The sequence below is a fragment of the Abramis brama genome (genome assembly GCF_963993115.1).
Source record: "Abramis brama genome assembly, chromosome: 7".
Lineage (NCBI taxonomy): Eukaryota > Metazoa > Chordata > Actinopteri > Cypriniformes > Leuciscidae > Abramis > Abramis brama.
Window position 1 is genome coordinate 3,851,925 of NC_139969.1, and position 22,364 is coordinate 3,874,288.

At 36.0% G+C, this 22,364-nt stretch overlaps 1 protein-coding gene across 2 annotated transcripts in view; it reads left to right on the forward strand.

Moving 5' to 3' along the window:
• Positions 1–4,233: 4,233 nt before the first annotated feature.
• The window catches only part of ankrd12 (ankyrin repeat domain 12), a 63,122-nt gene continuing 44,991 nt past the window's right edge, over positions 4,234–22,364 (forward strand). For both annotated transcript variants that reach the window (XM_084119522.1, XM_084119523.1), the window contains exon 1: positions 4,234–4,415. The gene's annotated coding sequence lies outside the window, so the exon portion shown is untranslated. The remainder of the gene's footprint in view (positions 4,416–22,364) is intronic.

A 22,364-nucleotide genomic window follows, 5' to 3' on the forward strand; every position in this document is an offset into this window, starting at 1 on the left:
CTCAATAGACCCGTGTGGTTCTTTTAAAACGATGGATAAATGAATGTTCAGACCTGTGAAAGGGTGTTGGAGAGAATTATAGGAGAATACAGAAGCATGACCATGAACAAGCTTTCTACTTTTAACATTATATATCGATTGTGATAAAAATTAATCAACATCACAATGATTTTAAAATGATTTCTATCTGGCCATTACAGTCATTAGATTCTTTCTTTGTATCACAAATATGAGTTTAATAGCATCTCTGAAGTTCATGGAAATTCATTAGTGGAATTAACAAACATCTGATTTGTTTGTGTCATGGCATTTTCATATATTAAGATGTTTTATAACCCTATGCAAATACAAAAATATTAAAACACTCTTAATGACCCGTATACATTTTGTAATAATTACGATTTTTTGAATGTTTGAGACAAGTCACAAAAGCTGCATTTATTTAATAAAACAGTAAAACCGTAATAATGTGAAATATTATTACAATTTAAATAATAAAGACATTTACTGCAATTGTACTGGAGATGCTTTTCCAAGTTTTTACACTGCATTATTAGTAATTATGTACAGTAATTTCAACTCAAATCACACTTTATGTCAGTGACGGCAACGCACAAGCAATAAATAGTAAATTTCACCTCAAATCACACGCTTCCACCAATCTGTAATAATCAATTTCTTTTATATATTTTTCGCTCCATAAATTAGGGATGCACCGATACCATTTTTTCAGAATCGATCCGATCCGATACCAAAAATTCTGAGTATCGACCGATACCGATACCAGCGCATTTTTTTTTTTTTTTATCAAGTATAATTTCTATAACTCTGTTGAACTGATAATAAGAACTGAAAAAAAGAAAAACAACAACAACAAAAATCATAATCTGACATAAATGCTATTATAAACTAGATTAGTGGATAATTCAGCAGTCAAATTTAGTCACGAGTGCACAATAATTGTATGAAATCTGAACAGTTTGTGAAAAAAAAAAAAAACGTTTAGTGGGGAACAAATTAGAGACAATAAGTGTAACACTAAATCTGGTAAAATTTTACACATTGCTGTTTGTATTGTTGTAAAATACATTCATGAAAAACAGTATTTTTTTATAAACAATAAAAACGTTTTTTTTTTTTTTCACAAACTGTTCAGATTTTATACAATTATTGTGCACTCGTGACTAGATTTGACTGCTGAATTATCCACTAATCTAGTTTATAATAGCATTTATGTCAGATTATGATCATATATTTTTTGTTGTTGTTGTTTTTCTTTTTTTCAGTTCTTATTATCAGTTCAACACAGAGTTATAGAAATTCTACTTGATTAAAAAAAAAAAACTGTGCTGGTATCAGATCGGTATCGGCCGATACTCAGAATTTTTGGTATCGGATCGGTTCGGAAAAAATAGTATCGGTGCATCCCTAATTTATGGAGCGAAAAAGATATAAAAGAAATAGATAAGAAAAATCAAAAATATCAATTATTTTATATATAGCCTACTATAAAATTGAGACATTCTATACGCACAATAGCGGATTTGGATCGGCCTTGTCTGACCGATACCCGATCCGGCAAAAATGGCAGTATCGGAGCCGATATCGGATCGGTGCATCCCAACCATAAATATCTCTAGTGTTGCTTGACCTTTTACAATGGCCGATATCATGCAGAATCAATAATTACTTTTGTTTAAGTGTGTAGATAATAAATATTCCGTTATGGTATAATTTGTTTCCCAAATAAGATAATTAAGAATCCTGCATTAAAAGAGGCATATGCATATACAGATTTCTTGGAACTGGAGTATTTATTTGATGGGGTTATGGAATATTAATCTAATTAATACTAATCTAAATATGACCAAGTTCTAATTAATATAGAAATATTCTTCTTGTGCATGTTAAACATGGTCTCCAATATCTCCTAATATTCTTTAACAACACATAAAAGTAAGCGCATAGATTTTGGTATTCCATTACTTCGCATTTATTTGATGCAAACAATGCTTGGCAGAACACATCCATAAAACATACCGTAACCTCACTGACGGTTGCAGATATGTACAGTACAGCATGTATAAACAAGCCACATCAAAAGAGCATGCATTATACAGAACCTCACCATGCAGAGTCTTTATTTACAAAACCTGACCATACAATCGCAATACTATGGATATGGTGGTGTGAAATATACCATAGTCATATACCACTGCATTTACAGTAGTTAGCAGAACGGTATCCAGGTAGCAGTGCCGTTTAATGATAGTAAATAAGATGCACACACAAGTGCTGTTATTTTACACTATGTTTTTTGGCCAATCAGGTATAGTTATTGTCCATGCCAATAATAAATGGTAAAATATTAATGGCTGCTTGCTTAATAGGTCAAGTAGGACCATGGTATTTTATTTTTTAGATTTTTAGGAAGATCACTAGATTCCTTACAGCCAGAAGAGAATGCTGTCTTGAATAAATAAAATATTGCATCATAAAATAAATAAAGAAACATAAAACAGAGTATAGGTTAGTAAAAAAAAAAATATATATATATATATGCAGTGGCCCAAACACAGTTTTACATGTGAAATAGCCCTTGTTGAAAGAAAAAAACAGCATGCTAACCCAGATATGACCAGGCTGGAAGACCAGCCAACCAGATTATAGCTTTTTTTTTTCTTTTCTTCCAGATGTTAACTTTTATGCTTGTGCAATAGAACAAATGGTACTACCATAACACTTTACAGCCTTTGTTGTTAGGGTTCACATTATAACCCAGTTCTACACAAGACTGTGTGTCATTATGATCACATCTTCAGACCACAACAACATAGGCGAATTTCATACAACTGATTCAAGCTGATTTGTGCATGCACGAGAGTTTGAGTGTGTGTGTGTGTGTGTAGCCAGCGCCCATCCCCCTAACACACACAGACTCGCACACACGGACCAATGTTCTCCCTTGTGATTCGAGCTCGTTCTGCAACATAATACCAGCCCATCCCATGCGCATGCGCGAACTCCCTTTTTCCTACATCATAATAACCAACTGCGCCACAACAAAAACAACCCTCGAATGCGCGACAAAATGTCATACTAAAATAGCGAAACTAGAATCAAACACAATTTAGGCTCTCGTAATGACAGAATTAATGTCGCCACAATGGATCAGGCCCGACAAATACCTTCTCCTCTTTCTCCTCGCGCCTCTCCGACATGATGAAGGTTCCAGAACATTCGCGAGCGCTCGCTGCAGCGTCGCACGGAGAGGGTGACGTCACAGTGCGCAACGTCAGCCCCCCCTCTCTAAACGGAGAGTGGATGAATTTCACTTGTAACAATAATAATATATATATATATTTTTTTTAAAGAGTTGAGCAATTTGTCATATTAAAAAAGTGGATGGACATTTTCTAAATATTAATATTATTATTACTATTATTATAAACACAAAAACATCTAGCATAATACAAACTATAAAACCATAAAAAGAATATAGGAAATAACGCACAAAATGTTAATAAATTACATTAAATTAAAACAATTATTATTTTATTATGGGCACAAAACAATCTTACATAATCCAAACTATAAAACCATAAAACAAAACAATATAGGAAACAACGCACAAAAGTTAATAAAGAAATAAAGCAGATTAAATATAAACACCACAGGACATATTCTTTGCTTTCCAGACCCGCCCACAATTTCTATATTCTGATATTATTTCTATATTCTAGCCTCTCCTGGCATTATGCATTTTATGCATTTGTATATTATTGCAAAACAAAAAATAACAGAAGAAATAATAAATGAAATAATTACTGAAAATCAAAAGAACATATAAAACACTAAAAAATGCTGGGTTGTTTCAACACATGTTTGGGTCAAGTGTGGACAAACCCAACCGTTGGGTTAATTTTTAAAGAACTGTAAACCCAATTGTTGTGTTGAAACAACCCATCAACCCTTTTTTAATTTTAAGATTTCAGCCAAAAGCTATTTAATTAAATTAAAAATAAAGTATTGTATAATTAAATAATATGATGTCAAAAAAAAGCATACAACACATTAACAGAATAGAGAAATCTTAAACAGCAAAAATATCAGCGTATGCAAGTCACAGCCTAGCAGCAGAGCGCGTCTGAGCATGCGCAAAACGTTTTTGAGCGCCCCGGATCACGTGACCCCTCGTCCGCCAATGAGACCCTGAGCTTTCCGTGTTTTTTCGCTGGGGCTTTTCTTAGAGACGGGCTGACGGCGATGTTTTCAAAAGCAGCACCGAGAGACGTCACACAGCCGTAGGGTTAATGTTCAGCTTTTACCCTCCGATACACACATTTCTTTTTCTTAAAATCGTCGAGATTGTGTCTTCTGCTCGTAGGTGAATGACGAAGAGGAAGCCAAAGGCGGTAAGCAGAAAGTTTCGCTTATTTTTCTTTTTGTGTGTGTGTGTGTGTGTGTGTGTGTGTCGCGGGTTCCGACTATAGAAGGAGGAAAACGCATTTAGTTTTGCTACGGAGAGCTTAACCAACCAGTCTTGAGTAGCAGAACAACAATAACGCGGTGTATGTGGGATTTTCGAGGCTTTTAGAATGAGTATTTTGTATTAAGTATTAGTAGCAGGTTTGTGTTCGTTAGCGTTGCTAGTGTTCCGCGCGCGCGTGCGTCAGTGACAGGCGCGTGCGGTGCGCGTTATACGCGGAGGGGCCCGCATGTCTCATAAACCCACTGCGGGCTCATTGTCTGTGCGTGAGAGGGGTGGCGCAGACCGCAACGTGACACTGTATGGCTGTAGTTTTCAAAATAAACCAATTTAAGTTGGATCTTAATGTCAAGCTAGAACGCATTGCATTCATTGCAATTTGCATTATTTTCCACCACCAATTTTTTCTCTCTTTATAAATGACTGGAGCATGAATGCATGGAATGTATGTAAATATATTTGTATAATCTTTTCTCTTGGCGTTTGGTGTATTGAGCGCGGTTGCAGCTGCGACGTGCATGAAATATTGTATGCATGCATGCAGCTCTGGTGTGTGTGTGTGTGTGTGTGTGGTTTGCACAAAGCTTTATTTGGTGACCGTCCTTCGCACAGAAACCTTTTGTCTAAAGGACGTACGAGGCGTCTTCAGCTGTGCAGCGACAGACAGAAGCATGTCATGTACAGGTGCAGATTCATAGTGTCTTTCATAGAGATTTTTGTGATGACATAACACGGTACTACATTGTTTACTATGAGCACAATAGTATATATGTGTATATATATGATATATATATACACACACACATATATATATATACACACACACACACACTTTTATATATAGGCTACGTGTGTATATGTGTGCGTATATGTAAAATATGCAATATACAGTAATGTATATTTTATAATGTATATTTTTGATAACAGGGTGGGTATTAATTCTGAAAGCAGTTTACTCTATTTGTGAGTAATAAATTATTATTGAATTATATTTTAGGTCTTTAAAATCTATACATGTTCTAGTGTGATTGAAATCCGGTTTATGTAATCGTGGCTGATCTTTAAAAAAATACAGTCGAAAAAAAAAATGACTTGCTGTAAATAAGTTTATTACTTTTTATTTGATCATTTTTTTCCCCTCAAAATGTTCAACATTTTAACTAAGCAGATTATTGTTATAATGTAATTATTGAAGCATTTTTGGTTTTGATTTGATTCTTCTTTTGCGTGAGGATATTTTTGGTTTTGATTTGATTCTTCTTTTGCGTGAGGATAGATTTGATATTCATTTTAGTATGGAATCTAGATCAGATGTTTACGCCCACACTCGCTTCAGTCTTATTCTGCACTCACACACTTTCAGAATGACATATTAGGGATTATTATTCAAAGATCCGAGTTTTCCCCAGCTGGGCCACCGTCCAAGGAGAGCCTGTGATTCCTGCTGTTTTTCCATTGACCCTTTTTTTTAAAGTCACGGGGGCCACTCGCACGAAAGGCCCCTGTGTGTGTGAGAATCTGCGGCGTTATGACCAACAATAACAAGCTCGTTTCTGTCTAGGATGTTTCAGGGCTACTTAGCCTCCAAAATGCTTGTTTTATAGTTATATGGCGTGTTTACGTTAGATAAATGATCCGTGGTGGTGCTGATGCGGTGGGAATTTGCAGCGACTGTCAAGGCAACACTCACACGTATCACAGCAAAATAACAAAGTGCATTTGTCAGATGGAAAGCGACACAGATTGAGCCAAAACAAAGATTGACTGACAATGAAATTGAGCTTAAAAGTTTGAAATAATAAATGTAACCCCAAAGAGGCAGATGTTTTTCCCTAGTTTTTCTCATTTGGGCCTAAAAGTGAAAAAACGCTGTTATATCACAGCAGCCACACCTCTCTTCTCCTCTCAATACCATTCATTTTTTAATAATTTAACATTTTAATTCACCCAGTAAATAATATCCCAGTGTTCACAATGTTTAACATAACATTCATACATACACTGATTTACAGCCAACAAAGTCAAAACAAAGAATATGCATTTGCTGTGCAAAATTGTTTGTTCTAAATGTATTATGAGTGTATTGTGTTTTATTAATAGAGCCAGACCATTCAAACCAATATTTGCCCGTTTTGAGATTATTTTCAGTGATCGATAACTATATCCGGTTGGCTGATTATTAGACGTGGTATTTCCCACAAGTCAGTTTCAAAAGCCTTCTAAACATAAATATTCCTGTCTCAACATGAATTTAGAGTAATGTTACTGAATTTAAAGTAAATTGTATGGTAATTTTGTGTGTGTCTCATTTCCCATAAATTTCCATAAAATGTATAGATTTTTATTAGTAGTAAGAAATCAGCATTATATCAGCCACCTTCCACTGTTGATATTGGTATTATTGGCCATTAAATATAATCCATATTATTCAAGCCAGCAGTTGTGTTATTTAAAACTTTGTTTTTGTATTTTACTAGTATGTTAAATTTTGTTTATTTCTCGGATTTGAAAAATAAAAATAAAAATCTGTAATAGTACAGGACTAGGGGAGGGCGATATGTCCAAAATCTTATATCACAACATGAGCAATTTAAATTCATGATAACAATATATAGGCTATATCACAATATAGTTATTTTTGCTTTAAATAAGGTTTTTATGAAATCAAAATTGGATACCATTAGAATTTTTTTTGTTTTATTCTTGTAATCATTTTCAATATCACAAAAAATACTAGCCTAAGTAAAAAAAAACGTTGTAAATTAAATATACATTTATTCCCATTTAAAGTTACAAAAGTGATTCCGTCAAGAGCAATTTCTTTTCTCTTTTGTTGTTTTATTAACATTAATGACACTCAGAGGACAGCAGGTTTATTAGGCTGCTGTCACTTTATAACCAAATGCACGGATCTAATATACTTGAGCATTTTTTTTCTTGACTATTTATAAACGACTCAGACCACCCACTTTTTTTGACAGTATTATAATATGTTGATAATTTAACATGTTATGTGTGTTTGTGTTATGTACGCATTTACGGTGGAAACTAAAAAATAAAAATCTATCTACATTCACCTAAGACATAAATAACTGTTTACGAGGATACTTGCAAAGACAGGCATTTTGACACATAATAAGTATGTGTATTTAACCTTTCAAGCCCGATAAGGCGGCTAAAATAACTTCAGTTCTCACTCGCGCTGACAACACATGCATATAGTAGCGAAATGTCTTTCTCTGCGCTTCGACGGTTTGAAATCACTTGTTTTTAAGCTTGTAAACGCTAAGCTTTTAACGCACAGCACAGCAACTTCACCCTGAGCGTAACCGCGATAGAGACGATACTCCTAAAATATCTACCGGTTGACACATTTCCACCGGTTAATCGTGTCTACCTCCCACCATACAGTACAATAATTTACGACCTGAAATCTCTAGTGCATTTTAAATAATAAATGAAGTGCATTTTCAGCAAGATCATATTTTAAATCTAGAAATGTCTCTGCATTAGTGCAATTGACATGAAATTCTTAGGAAGTTTATATTGTCATGTTGTTTGTCATGTTAAAACTATTTTATTTTATATTATTTTTTTCCCATATTACATTATACATTCATTTTAACCTAAAAATTGCAATGTTTAAAAAAAGCCCATGGAGACGTTATGCATGAACTACCCAACATCGCATCGCATGTCTGCAAGAAATCAGAAGTGCACCAACTGTGTCTCTGCACATTTCGCTGCTCTGTTTACAGTCGTGTCCTAGTTTTGCTTTCATTTGCACACAGATGACACCGGTGTACGCTGCAGCGTTCCTGTCGAGTTCATCCACTGAACGCCGGACGCTTAGAGCAGACATATTTCCATGAAGCTCGTGCGAGCAGGAGCTGGTTGCATGAGAGAGAGAGAGAGAGAGAGAGAGAGAGGGAGAAAAAGGGAAAAGCGCGAGACAGAAACAGGCGTGTGACTCACTCTCCTACCCATTAGACGTTGGCCTTTGTGATCTGAACCATTCCCGTGAGAGACCTCTCTCCCCGCTTCACGTTCAAACTGGATGCCATTTTTATTTTGCCGAGCTAATTTTTTCCTGCACAGACGCAGGGCTTTGAAGTACGAGGTTTTAACGCTGAGGCTTTGTGTCTCTTCTTGATGTTGATAGAATTTGCCACATTTTATATTGCAGATACGCTGCTTTTCCTTAAATTAATTCTAGTATTTGGTCCTGTTTTTACGTGGCTGATTGATTAAAGTGCCAAGATTTGAAATAGGCCGTCATTTAAGAGCTTGTATTTTCTTGTACTGCTTTTATCCGGTGTGTTTGAAGAGCTTTCAGGATCACTGACCTCTGGATCCATTTAGCAAAATAAACAAAAGCGCTTTCGTATTCTGCTCCCGATCAAATGTAATCCAGCAGCCGTAGTTTCAGTCGTCTAATCAGCAGGTCCAGGCTGAATCTTAACGCACCATCATTAGCTTATTATTAAATATTTTGGCTAATTTTATCATTCTCACCACTGACTAGTTTTGTAGTGTTTGATATCGATTATCCACATCTAGAAGAGCAGGTTGGCTTACATTTCCATTTATGCAGTTGGCAGACGCTTTTATCCAAAGTGACTTGCATTGCATTTTCAAGGTTTTACATTCTTATCAGTTCTTGCTTTCCCTGGAAATCGAACCCATAACCTTGGCGTTGCAAGCGGCAACGCTCTACTGCTACAGGGAAGATTATAATAGGCTTATAACACACAGACTTATAATACACTACCATTAAAAAGTTTGGGCTGGTAAGAAGTCTCTGATACTCACCAAAGCTGCATTTATTTAATCAAAAATACAGTAAAAAAATTGTGAAATATTATTACAATGTAAAATTTCTATACATTTTAAAATGTAATTTATTCCGGTGACGCAAAGCTGAATTTTCAGCATCATTACTCCTGTCTTTAGTAGGGGTCAAATGTATAGTAGTTGATCCGTGATCCGTACGGACCCGGCCCCATGGTTTGGCACACATGTGATTCGCGGATTAAATGCAAAGTTTAACCATCACAGAGTGAAAGTTTATCATTTGCACGTGTTTTGATCTGCCAATTTAGACATTCAAGTGGTTTTAAACCATTACAGCCCACGAACTGCTGCTGTCTATGTCATTTAATGTTAATCAAACAACATAACACAGCTTTAACAAAGATTAATCGATATTTAATTTATACAGTAAACACTGTAGTGTTATTTTACATTTACTTTGTTGTATCGTGTTTATGCTTGTATTTAGTGCATTTTTCGGTAACACTTTATTTTACAATGTCCTTGTTACATGTTACATGTACTTACCGTAGTAATAACAGTAAATTATGTATAATTACATGCAACTAACCCTCAACCAAACCCTAATCCTACCCTAACCCTATAGTAAGTACATGTAGTTGCTTAATATTACTCAGTACTTAAATATATAATTACACTGTGACAATGACACCTTAAAATAAAGTGTAACCAATTTTTCTTAATTTATTACTGACTGTTTACTTTCCCTTTAATAATGTTTGAACTTTATTAGTAAGACTAGTAGTTTTTGCTGTGGTTTTGAAGTACTTAAAGTGTGCTTTAAGTAATAATTAGAAAGCAAAGTATGATTTATTTATCAATTTTCGTGCGGATCCAAAAAAATATTCGATCCGTGACTCAAAAACCATAATATGATTCAAACCGTGAGTTTTGTGATCCGTTGAACCACAAGTCTTCAGTGTCATTTAGTTATTTGAAATATAAATCTTTTGTAATGTTATACATGTCTTTGTCAACCTCAAACTTTTGAATGGTATAGTATCATTTCTAAGACAGAACACACCAATTTTTTGGATTTGAACTAAAAAGGGGTCATATTATGGTTGTAAAAAGAACATTATTTTGTGTATTTGGTTTAATGCAATGTGTTTATGTGGTATTAGATAAAAAAAAAGTAATTGTTTTACACATAACGTACATTATTATTGCTCCTCTATGCCCCGCCTTTCAAGCATTGACAAATGCATTGCAACTATGTTATTGAACTTAAATACATAAAGTAATACATCTTTTCCATTCAGCTTTTGGCCCGCAACAATAGAATAATGACAAACAAATAAAAAAATAGTTTAGCTTTTAACACCTTTTACATGACACTGTTTCTTTTCATGACCATTGGTGAAAAAAATAAAAAATAAATCAGTTGCCATAAATTTTTTTAAAAAAACACTATTTCAGTAAAAAATAATTTCAGTCCTCCAGATGTTCGCTTCAATACTTTCCTTATGTGGGCTCCGGGAGGTCGCTATAGCACCTTTATGACACGTATGTGCCAGCTTTGCAGGTCATGCATTCTGTTTCACACGGATCCCGACCGAGGCGAAAACACAGGAATTTTCTCTGTAAATCATCTGTGAATTTACATTTGGGCTTTTTTTTAACGCTGTTCAGGAGCCGAAAACGCACCGTTTTTTTTGTCTGTCCCTTTAAATGCAAATGAGCTGCTGCTCCCGGCACAGGGGGCGGAGCTTCAAGAGCTTGTATCCTTTTACCTCACACAGACATGCACTGAAAATTTCACAAACTTTTAGCCTTTTATGTTCAAACCGAAGTCAGAAAGATGGAGAGACTCAAGAAGAAGTGACAACATTTCTGAATGGTTAGTTGACGAATTTATGTAGCTTATGTGTAGTTATCTTCTAGTCATTGATTAGCATATTCTGTCTTGATAATCTATAAATCGTGTTCCGGGGGCGGGGTTTATGTAAATTCTAGGGTTGGTGATGTCACTAACCCGGGAGGAATGTGGTGTAGTCTCTACCAGCCGTTTGTTGTAGACCTTAAAAAGCAATTTCTTTAAAAGCAAATATCTCCCTTTGCTTTGAACTTTGAGCATTGTAACTTTGCAGATGTTGTTTATGCTCAAACAGCAACATTACACACTAACTAAAGTTAGAAAAGTGATATCATAATCAACCACCCCTTTAAAATGACTAGTTATTGTCCAGTTACTTTAAGTGGTCTGGCCGATATATCGATATAGCATTTGCATCTGGCCTGAAATCTTTTTTGTGCTTGGAGAGGAGATGGCCGGCATTGTTTAACACCTAAATAATCACAGTTTCATGCTGCACTGGTCTCCATTTTCTCTTTATAGACACCTGGTCTTTTCACCGTGATGCCATCAGCGTGGTAGTTTGTACTTCAGATCGGTGAACATGCTTTTTTTAATATGTCACGAGTGTCGAACATTTTCCCCTCTCTGATGTTTCTTTCGAAGAGCACACACAAAATCCTCTGAATTTCCTCTTTTACAAGTCCCTTATAGAAACCAATCGCATTTGGGGAAACCCCCCGGTAAAAATACGCCAAGTTTCATACTTCACCCTGCAAAAGGTCAGGCTTTTAAAGCCTTCAGCGGGACGAGTGTGTAACGCGTGGCTCTTTGGGCGTGTAGGACTCAGCTGATGCGGTGACTTGAGTCTTTCCTCCTGCTGCTGTTTCCACTACAATGGAAATTAAATACTCTATATTTGCATCATCTTAGGTTTAACAAGGAAGCCTCGTCTTCTTATCAGAAACCCTTTTAGCTGTATGTTTTTGAGTTGCTGTGTGGTTCTTTTGGAGATTAAAAAAAGTTTGTTGCTTCATGATCTTCAGATGTTTGTATTGGTTTCTCATTATTCTCAAATGAAGACAAAACAATGGCATGATATATTTTAAGATATGGCAGTGCAAGTTGTTTTAAGTTAAAACAGCTCAAACATGCTTTTTAGTCTGGCACTAGGCTTAAGGCTTGTCTGTGAAACCGGATATGAGTTGTGATATTAGTTAGTTCATTAACATATTGATTCTGGTCATAGTAGAAGCGATGGCAGCAAAACATTTCACCAATACACTGTAAAAATGACTTTGAAAGTTGTAGATAAAACAATAGATTGTTGGTGTTACAGTTTACAAGAAATTTCATGATTAATTTAGTTTAAATTTAGATTTAGTTGTTTGTGAAATTTACTAGTGAAAGAACCGGTTTCTTAGTGAAGTTTCCCGGTTCTAACATTTAAAAAGAGAGAACATTTCTCTTTTTATTTATTGATTAAAAGAGAAATGCCTCCAAGCTGATTTGCCATATTCCGCTTTTGTGTAATTTTTTTAAACAATTTCCTTAAAGATGAAGGCATGTAAAAATGATTTGCAGTGTGACAATTCACACCCTTCCATATATGAATAACATCTACATAACACTGATCATAGAAATATCTAGTTTTGTTCTAATGAGGCATTTGGTAAAGTTCATCAGCCCTAGCAACAGTAACCAGGGGGCGGCGCTTAGCGAATGATCAATTGGATCTTTTACTTTTCTAAATGTACCAGCTATGACTGAAGGTTTGTTTTTGTTAAAACGGCCACGTCGTGCTGCCGAGGGCTGTTGGATTGCGAGGCTATTGGTTTCTAGAAACCCTTCAATCAACGGGGTCTGTGTTTTCTGGTCTGTACGCACGTCCTGTCAGGAAATAGAGTGACTTTCTCCTCATGCTCGAGACACGGTCGGCACGCATACACGTCTGGTCGACATTATTTGTTTTTGAAACCAATTTCCCTGCAAGGATGTGATGTAACAGTGCATTTTTTATTTACATGCATATGTGCATTTACATGCATTTTTTCATGAAGAGTGACATGCTCATTGTCCATCCAGAATATATATATTTTTGAGTGAAAATTAAAAAAAATTGGTGGTCAAGATATGAAATGACGTGTTATGATCTCATTATTATTCATAGGTGTACACATGAAGTGTTAAGCTGTACGTTATCTTTATCGTTTAGAAACTGTAGTATATCCATGTTTATCCAAATGTAAAGAAGTGCACATGTCCTAGTATTTTTTTTGTTTTCATATAAATGACATTTTGATGGATATTCCTTGCACTTGCTTAGTGGTTTACGCTTTAGAAAATATACCAAAATGGCTGTTTAAGGTGCACGTTCATCCAAATGATGTAAGTTTTAGAGTGGCTGCAATGCATTTTGCAGTATTTCGTTAAAATGTTCCCTGTCAGATATTAGAACAGAAGTTTGTACAACGTTTATGATTCAGAATGCTAAATCAGTGCTGATTCTTATCTACTTTTAAGATGTTAAGTTTGTATGTAAATGTTTTTTTTTGCAAAAGTTGTATGATTTGAGTGCCGTCAGTATACAAGCAATTCAATATTGTGAAGTTGTAAAACTCGATCTCTTGGGTCTTATGTTGTGTTTCCGTAACCTTTGTAAAGGAGCTTCCAAATAATGGTCAGTCCATCTCGTAAAGCCATGTCTCTGACACTCGAGATGAGGCCGTCGGCGTCCTCATGCTCTTCATCAGATTGTCTGGAGAATTTGAGACGTTCTTGTCTTCTCCATTGTTCAGACACACACATTAACTACTCATCCATTCAATCCTTTGCTCTGCTGACACCGTCATGAATCTAGTTACAGCAGACAGCAGGACTTTAGTCAACACTGTAACCATCAAAGCACAGAATACGACTTGTAGTTCGGTTCGCTTGGTTCGTTTGGTCCGGACTAAAAAAAAAAAAAAAAAAAATGTAGTCCTTGTTCGCTTAGCGTTCAGATTGGCATTTTTATCGCCGAACCTAAAGTCACAGAGATACGTTCACTGAGAACTCGTGAAGAGCTTATGAAATGTGTAAAGGAGTCAAAACGGCGTCAGGAATCCCTCCGTCACACAAATGCCTGAATGCCTGAACTGTGGTTCTGATGCCTGAACTGAACTGTGATGAGCAACATCATGACTATGACGAGAAAAAATGGTTATGCTTGAGCATTCTGTCCTTTTTAGGGTCTCATCTTCCTGTTTTTGGTTCGTTTACATGTCTTTGGTCCGTGTTGCGTTCATATATCATTTGAACCGCACGAGTTCATTTGGAAGTGGATTGAGACTCGTCTCTTCAGCTTGTTTGGTGTCATCAGGGTTCAGATGGCAGCGTTCACACTTATTCAAATGAACCGCACTAACAGAGCAATCGCACCAGGGTTTGTTTTAATCCAACCAAACATGCCAAGTGAGAACACAGCCTGTATCTCAACTAGACTTAGTTGTGTTTTAATTTTACAAAGAATTGTCATTTGACATTCAGTGTTTCCCACAGGATTTTAGGAAACTGTGGTGGGTGGACCTTGGTCCCTCTAGGGGTTTCCCATGGAAGAAAATTTTGTGCATTTTAAAGTTAAATTCATAAATCTGGTGCACTTTGAGAATTAAGAGCTCCAACCCATATTCAGTGTGCAAATTGAACACAAAAAATCAGTGCATTGACTTTAAAGGAGATTCAAACCTCGTTTTAGTTTGTAATATAGTGTCTCAGTCTACATTACACTACATAATACAATAATAATGTTATAATATTGTTACTATGACAGTAATAGCCATATATTGTAAAACAAATGCACTGAAAAATAATTGAAACTTTTATAATGAGTGTTTTCCTCATTTCTATACATGCAAGAGATCAACCCTCAAGCTTTTATTTTGACGGAAACAGTCAAGCTTTTATTTTGGAAAACAAGTTTACAAATGCGTCTCATTACAAATCTAGTAAAATGCTGTAATCGTCAACTAAGCAAATGTGAAAATAATGCGTTTCCAAATACAAGCTAAACTCGGCACATGTACAGATGGAGTTCACTGCATTCATTCACATGAGCGAAGTGGCTGTACAGACAGTCTTTTAACAAGGATACAAAGCCTTTTCCCTCTTTCGATTTTAGTTTGTTTGACAGCACTGACATTAAAGACCTTTTATGTTATTATGGGAAGTTGAAATATAGCCTATTTTCGGGCCGCCACAGTCTAGTTAATGAATGGGAAGCACTGAAATCTATTTGTGGCGGTCAGTGTTGATATTGTGGCTGGTTGCCATAGATAATTCAATGTATGGGAAACACTGGACATTCAGTGTTAAGAGTAATTAAGCATCTGTCTGGTTGATAAATTGGTCTATTGATTGAAGCTAATGATCTCAAAATGGCCAAATAGTGTTGATTCAGCATAATTTTGGACAAACTATATGGGCAAGTGCAAAGCAAACAGGTTATGTGCTTTTAGTTTCATCAACACTAGTCACAACTTTATTGGATTTCTTACTGTTGATATTTAAATCAGTTATGTGGGATTTGGTGATAGCCTACAGGTCAACACTTACTCTGGGTTTTTTCCAGCATAAAACTTGTGAACCACATCTGTGGCGTTTCATCAATTTATATATATATATATATATATCAAATCAGCTTAAAATGGCACAGCTTTTTAAATATCTAAATGTACACTCTTAAAATCAGTCAGTCAAGCATTATATTATGATAATCAAGCATTAGCCTATTTAATAATATAACTTTAGTAATTAGAACTAAAACTTGATAATCTTATTTGCATATTTGTCATTTTAACTGAACTTAGGACTGGTGTTGGTGCTTAACATATTGTTGGTCATTCAGTGTTTCTGAAAAGAAAAAAAAGATAATAACTGATAATAATTATTATTAAAAGATAATCCTACTACTAATAATGACAATATACAACCATATATTTATGCTAAACTTATACTTGGCATCTAACACACACACTGGCGAGTAAAATCTAAGAACTTATTAGCCAATGGCTAATGATTGACATTATTTAGTCGCCCAGCGTGAAATTTACTCGCATTGTAGAGGGTTGAGTAGTTTTAATAATCCCCCCCGTTTTGAAGGTGTGGTAGTTGCACTATGAATGTATTAGGAAATGTATCTTCGGAAACATAATTCCCATTCTTTTTTTAATTAAATAAACTGTTTAATTAAGAATAATTGAGCACAGCATGTCCACTAACATGTGTTCAGAAAGTAAACAGACTCAGTTTTGATTTCATGTTGACTTGAATTTTGAGCATGTAGACTTTATCAGTCAATATTACTGCACTAGTCAGTGTGTAGATCTCCGAAACGTTCTGACAGTGAATCTGACACCAGTGTTCATGCAATGTAACGTAGCTGACATAATGAAGGGTTGTGTGAAAAAGCTTAGATGCAAGACAAACTAGTTTGGTCGCTTTGGTGAACACATGGCTGCCTTTTCAAACGTTGCCATGGCCTGTCAGATTTTGGCAGCGTTTTGATTGTAATTTGGGAAATCATAGTGCGTTGCCTGGTCCTGTCTTTTTGAGCATGACTGTACTTTCAAAAGAGGATGCAAAACCGATATTGTTCTTTTGCCTACTTGCCTTAAATCTGTGTGTGCATGTGTATGAGGGCATGTGTGTGTTTGCTCTGTTGTGTGAGTGTAGGATAATGCTGGGTTCATGTGAAGTGAAACAAACCTCCCAAATACAGGAACAAGAAACCTACTTTGACAGCAGCGTGCTACTTTTGCATAAACGTGTGTTTGTGCCAAAAGAGGGCGGCGATTTTAGTGTGCACAACATGTGCTCGACTGGTATGTGAGACGCCTACGTTGTTGTCCAGGCTCTTTTTACAAGCGCCGTTGGTTGGTAACTGGCTGTCAACGGTTGATGGTCATGTGCTTGTTTTGCAGGTGCTGTCCTTAAAGTTCACTTTAGTTCACTTTCAAATAAACATTTCCTGATAATTTATTCACTTCCTTGTCATCCAAGATGTCAATGTCTTTCTTCAGTCGAAAAAAAATTAAGGTATTCCAGGATTTTTCTCCATATAATGGACTTCAATGTCAACCAACGGTTTGAAGGTTCAAATGTCAGTCTCATCAATGCAGTTTCAAAGGTTCGATTCAATCCCAGCTGAGAAATAAGGGTCTTATCTAGAGAAAAAATCAGTTATTTTCTAAAAAAAATAAATAAAAATTATATACTTTTTAACCACAAATGGTTAAATGGTCTTGTCCCATCTCTGAGATGCGCCATGCTTTACGTCATCACGTTGGAAAGATCACGCGTGACGTAGTCGGAAGTTCCGGCCCAGTGTTTACAAGTTTGGAGTAGGAGGACCGTTCAAAGTTATTGTATGTTGAATGACACATATTTATGTATTTGTGTCAGTGTATTGTTTAAAATGGACCTTATGTGTGCATATCCTGGATGTTTAACGATGTGACCTTTCCAAAGTGACGATGTAATGCGTGGCGCATCTCAGAGATAGTACATGGTGGGCATCTGTGGTTTAAAAAGTGTATAATTTAAAAATAAATTATAAAATGAGCGATGGTTTCGCTAGATAAGACCCTCGACTGGGATCGTGTCGAGACTTTGAAGCTGCATTGAGACTAGGGTTGTGCCGATAGACGATAGTATCGTGTATCGACGATAGTCAGAGATATCGCTGCTGGCAGATGCCTTTGACGATATCTATACGATAATTAGCTCGTTTTCCCATTAATGTATTAAATCATTATTATCATTATGAAGCTAGTATTGTTATTAAATTAATTAGGAACTACAATTAATTTGCCTTGCCTAAATTCATAAGACATCATCACCTATAACCACACTTGCGACATCACCGACGCGCGCGTATGAGATCCAGTCACAAATTGTCAAGAGTGCTTGTTTTAACAGACGCATCATTCTTATACAGAGCCAAGAAGACGGCATCGTTGTTCGTCAGTATTTTGTTTCCACAGCACATTAACAAAACATTTAATGACACTGACTAATAACACTAGAAACAATACAATTACAAAATATTAATGATAATAATAATATCACTAAAATTATATAGGCCTAATAACAGTCTTTAGTTCACGAACGCAGCACAACTCTGCCATCTGTGAAAATCAAAAGCAACTTCAAACACTTGTTTAACAAGTAATATTCTTCTAATTGTTTTACTGTCTATAATGTAAGTCCACAAGAGAAATATTAAGCCAGTAAATTAAGTCCGTTTCTGCTTTCATTTTCAGGGAATGAGCGCGTTTACATGCACGTTATTAACTTGATTATGCTGAATAAACTGACAATGCATGTCATGTAAACACATTAACCCGTTTTCCTTTATCGGAGTCAAGTCATAAGTTTAAGTATAAACCGATTGACTTTTAGATTTTTGCCTTTGATTTCTCCCGGCATTTAAAACAACCCGCGTTCTTTGGGCTTATTGAAGTGCGATATGTGAAGTGCATCCAGACAGAGAGAGCACTGGTAGGAGGACATATCAAAAACTTTGACTCTTTCTTGACCTAAGAAATTATTAAAACGTGTTCCCATCTCGTGCAGAAGTACAGTCAAAATGCTGCATCTGTAACGGCATGAGAGGATAATGTGTGTCCGTAAATTTCCCGCTGACATGTTGAAATACTCTGAATCAGATACAGGAATGATTAGGATCTTTTTTTACCTCACTATACCAGGAAATAACCTGATTTAGCCTATTAATAAACACTCCACCTTTGCTAGCAAAATGGAAAACAATTCTCATATATAAAACAAACTAATAAAACAAGCAAATTAACGAGTAAATAAGCAAGTTAATAATCAAATAAGTAAGCCCCGCCCCCCGATGGTGTATCGTGTATCGCCGATCTCACAGGCTGACGATAGGACGATATGAAAATGGAGCATATCGCCCAACACTAATTGAGACTGACATTTGGACCTTCAAACCGTTGGTTGCCATTGAAGTCCATTATATGGAGAAAAATCCTGACATGTTTTCCTCAAAAACCTTAATTTCTTTTCGACTAAAGAAAGAGAGACATGGACATCTTGGAAGACATGGGAGTCAATTATCAGGAAATGTTTATTTGAAAGTGAACTACTCCTTTAAGTCACGCTGCTACACAAGAGCCTGTTTGTCTTATAAGGAGTTCACAAATAATTACAAACTGTTGGCATGAATTTTATTCTTGATCATTTCAGACAAAACTAGATCTGATCAAGTGTTATTCACCAGATGTCGAATAGGTCATACAAGCGTGACTCATGCTTTTTTGCTTAAAGGTGAAGACCCAACTCTATGCATGTTTTGTACGATTCGCCTCTCTGTTAAACATGTTTTATTGGGCTGTCCTGGGTTTAATACAAGTAGAATGCTCTTTTATGAAGTTATTTCACTTAAGGACTTAGGAAGATTATGCCTGAAAAGGTTTTGGACTTTTTTATGATATGATATTTGTACTATTGTAATTGAAATTTTGCCATGAAAATAGCCTTAGATACTGACATGGCATTAAATAAAACAATCTATCTATCTTGATCATTTCAGTGTCAAAATGGCCATTGTAAAGTTTTTGATGTTATCCTAGTTGATAAGGTAAATGCAGTCATAAATTAAGCAATATTTGAAGTCTAGCAATATAATATATGCTTTTAGTCAATAGAAGCACTCCCATCCATCCATCCATCCCTCCATCCATCCATCCATCCATCCATCCCTCCATCCCTCCATCCATCCATCCATCCATCCCTCCATCCATCCATCCCTCCATCCATCCATCCATCCCTCCATCCCTCCATCCCTCCATCCATCCCTCCATCCATCCATCCATCCCTCCATCCATCCATCCATCCATCCCTCCATCCATCCATCCCTCCATCCATCCATCCATCCATCCCTCCATCCATCCATCCCTCCATCCATCCATCCATCCATCCCTCCATCCATCCATCCCTCCATCCATCCATCCATCCATCCATCCTTAACTTCAAGCAATGAAACATGGATTATGATAAAATCAAAGGTTTTTAAGATCATCCGAAACAAATATATGATACAGTGCAATAGCCTATATAAAAGCATTTTGATTGTTAAAACTGCACAGATCAACAAGCAATACTGTAGTATTTATAATCAGGCACTCAATGGAATACTCAAAGTTCTTTCAGCCAATAGAATTGTTTAGGGGTCTAAGTGTGCTAGAATATTAACGGCTCTGGCACGATATCAGAGCTGGGCAATATTCATTTGCTCTCTCTCTCTCTCTCTGGCAAGGAAATGTATGCGATTGGATATGTGGATGAAAAGGACTGAGGAGGCAGATGTGGATATCTAACGTCTTTACCCATGATCCTGTTCTTAGTGTGGCAGCAATATGGGATTACTGTGTTTTAACTGAGGCTCAGAGGAAAGAGGAATAAAAGATTTGTCGCTTTTGATTGACGGGTTTAAGTCACATTTCAGCGCTGGTGAACAGACTTGAAATTGAAAGAGCCGGAATAGTGAATAGAGCGGAAGAAGCAGCCGACCTCAAGACACACTGCTAGCTCAATCCCAGAGGCCTTTGCTGTCAGGAATGCTGTCTGTTTTGCTCATATTTAACAATGAGAATTGTTTTTGTTTCATCTTTGTTTGATGTGGTGGTTAATTTTGGTTCTTTTAAATGTTTTATTTTCTTTTAATTGGCAGTGAAATGTCAAAACACCGTTTTCTATTTCCATGTAAAATTCTCTCAAATTCTCCAGTTTCCATCAAAATACAATAATTACTACAGCTTTGTTTTCTGTAGCGGTGCCAGTATAGTCATATATTGATATATCAGAGCTCTTGACTTACATCTGAGGGTCTGTGATTGTAGCGCTGGGGGGATTTTAAATCATAAAGTGAATTTAATCATAAAATTACTATTGTTTTGCATTAATAAGTGCAGTTACTAATAATATTACATGTTTGTTTATTGGAAATTTATTTTAAATTGAATTGATATGCAGATAAAATGAACTTTTATTAACAACAGTAAAACGTAAACGTGCAAAAAAACTAATTTTTATAGGGAAAATGTAAATATTCTACTCTTATTAAAGTACCATTGATAGTATGTTTCACTTCTGTTTAGTTTGCCGTTTGATGTGCGATGTCAGACAGAAGCAATTTTGTATTTACTGCAGTTTTTCATTGCGATCCATAACATTTGCAGACATTATCAACAAAACAAAATTAAAGCATCATACTTTTCTGTAAGGAGATCCCATATTAGTTGATTATAAGTCTACTGTAGTAACAAAAACTGTGCTTTTTGCAGCCGTATAGCATTTTAGCAGAAACGTGTGTTCGTTCGTCAAGTCTGTAGAAACGCGCGGCCGGTTCACGACAGGCTCCAGTTCGCCTGGCCAAGAACAGACTCTGGCTCCAGAACACTAACCATTCTGGTGGAAAAGGCAGATTTTTGTCTTTTACAAGCTGAATCCTTCATTGACCTGTTTATTCTTTAGTGTTTAGATGCTGTTTAGGCATTGTTTGACCCTTTGACCTTTCAGACCCTGTCTAGACGTCTTCTGACAGCAGATGTCAGGGGTTTTGAATTCAGTAATGATGCTCGCTCATTGTATTTGTTGAGTAATGTTTGTGCCGTCTTGTTCACGTTGCCTTTTCAGTCTTGCATTGAAAGCACATGCATTTTCTCTAATTAAAACATATTACAATTAAGTTATTGAATTCTAATTCTTGTTGTTGTATTCTCAGAGGTCTGAGCGGATGCTGCAATCCGGGTCATTCCCATGAGTCTGGTTAATGTGGGATATCATCTCTCCCTATAAAGCGTTTGTGACTCACCCAAACTTCACCCTGCGTTGAGCTGAGTCATTGGGTCGGACTGCACTGGTTTTTAAGCCTGTGCAAGACTGCGTTCGCATTTCCAGAACTCTTGAGTTCTTCTCCGTATATTCAGTAAAATATTTAATGCGAGAATTAAAAGGCAGTAAAAAATAGTTTAAAAAGACAGGTTTACCACTATTTTCTCTGTATATTCAGTGAAATATTTAATGCGAGAATTAAAATGCAGTAAAAAATAGTTTAAAAAGACAGGTTTTCCACTATTTTCTCTGTATATTCAGTAAAATATTTAATGCGAGAATTAAAAGGCAGCAAAAAATAGTTTAAAAAGACAGGTTTTCCATGATTTTCTCTGTATATTA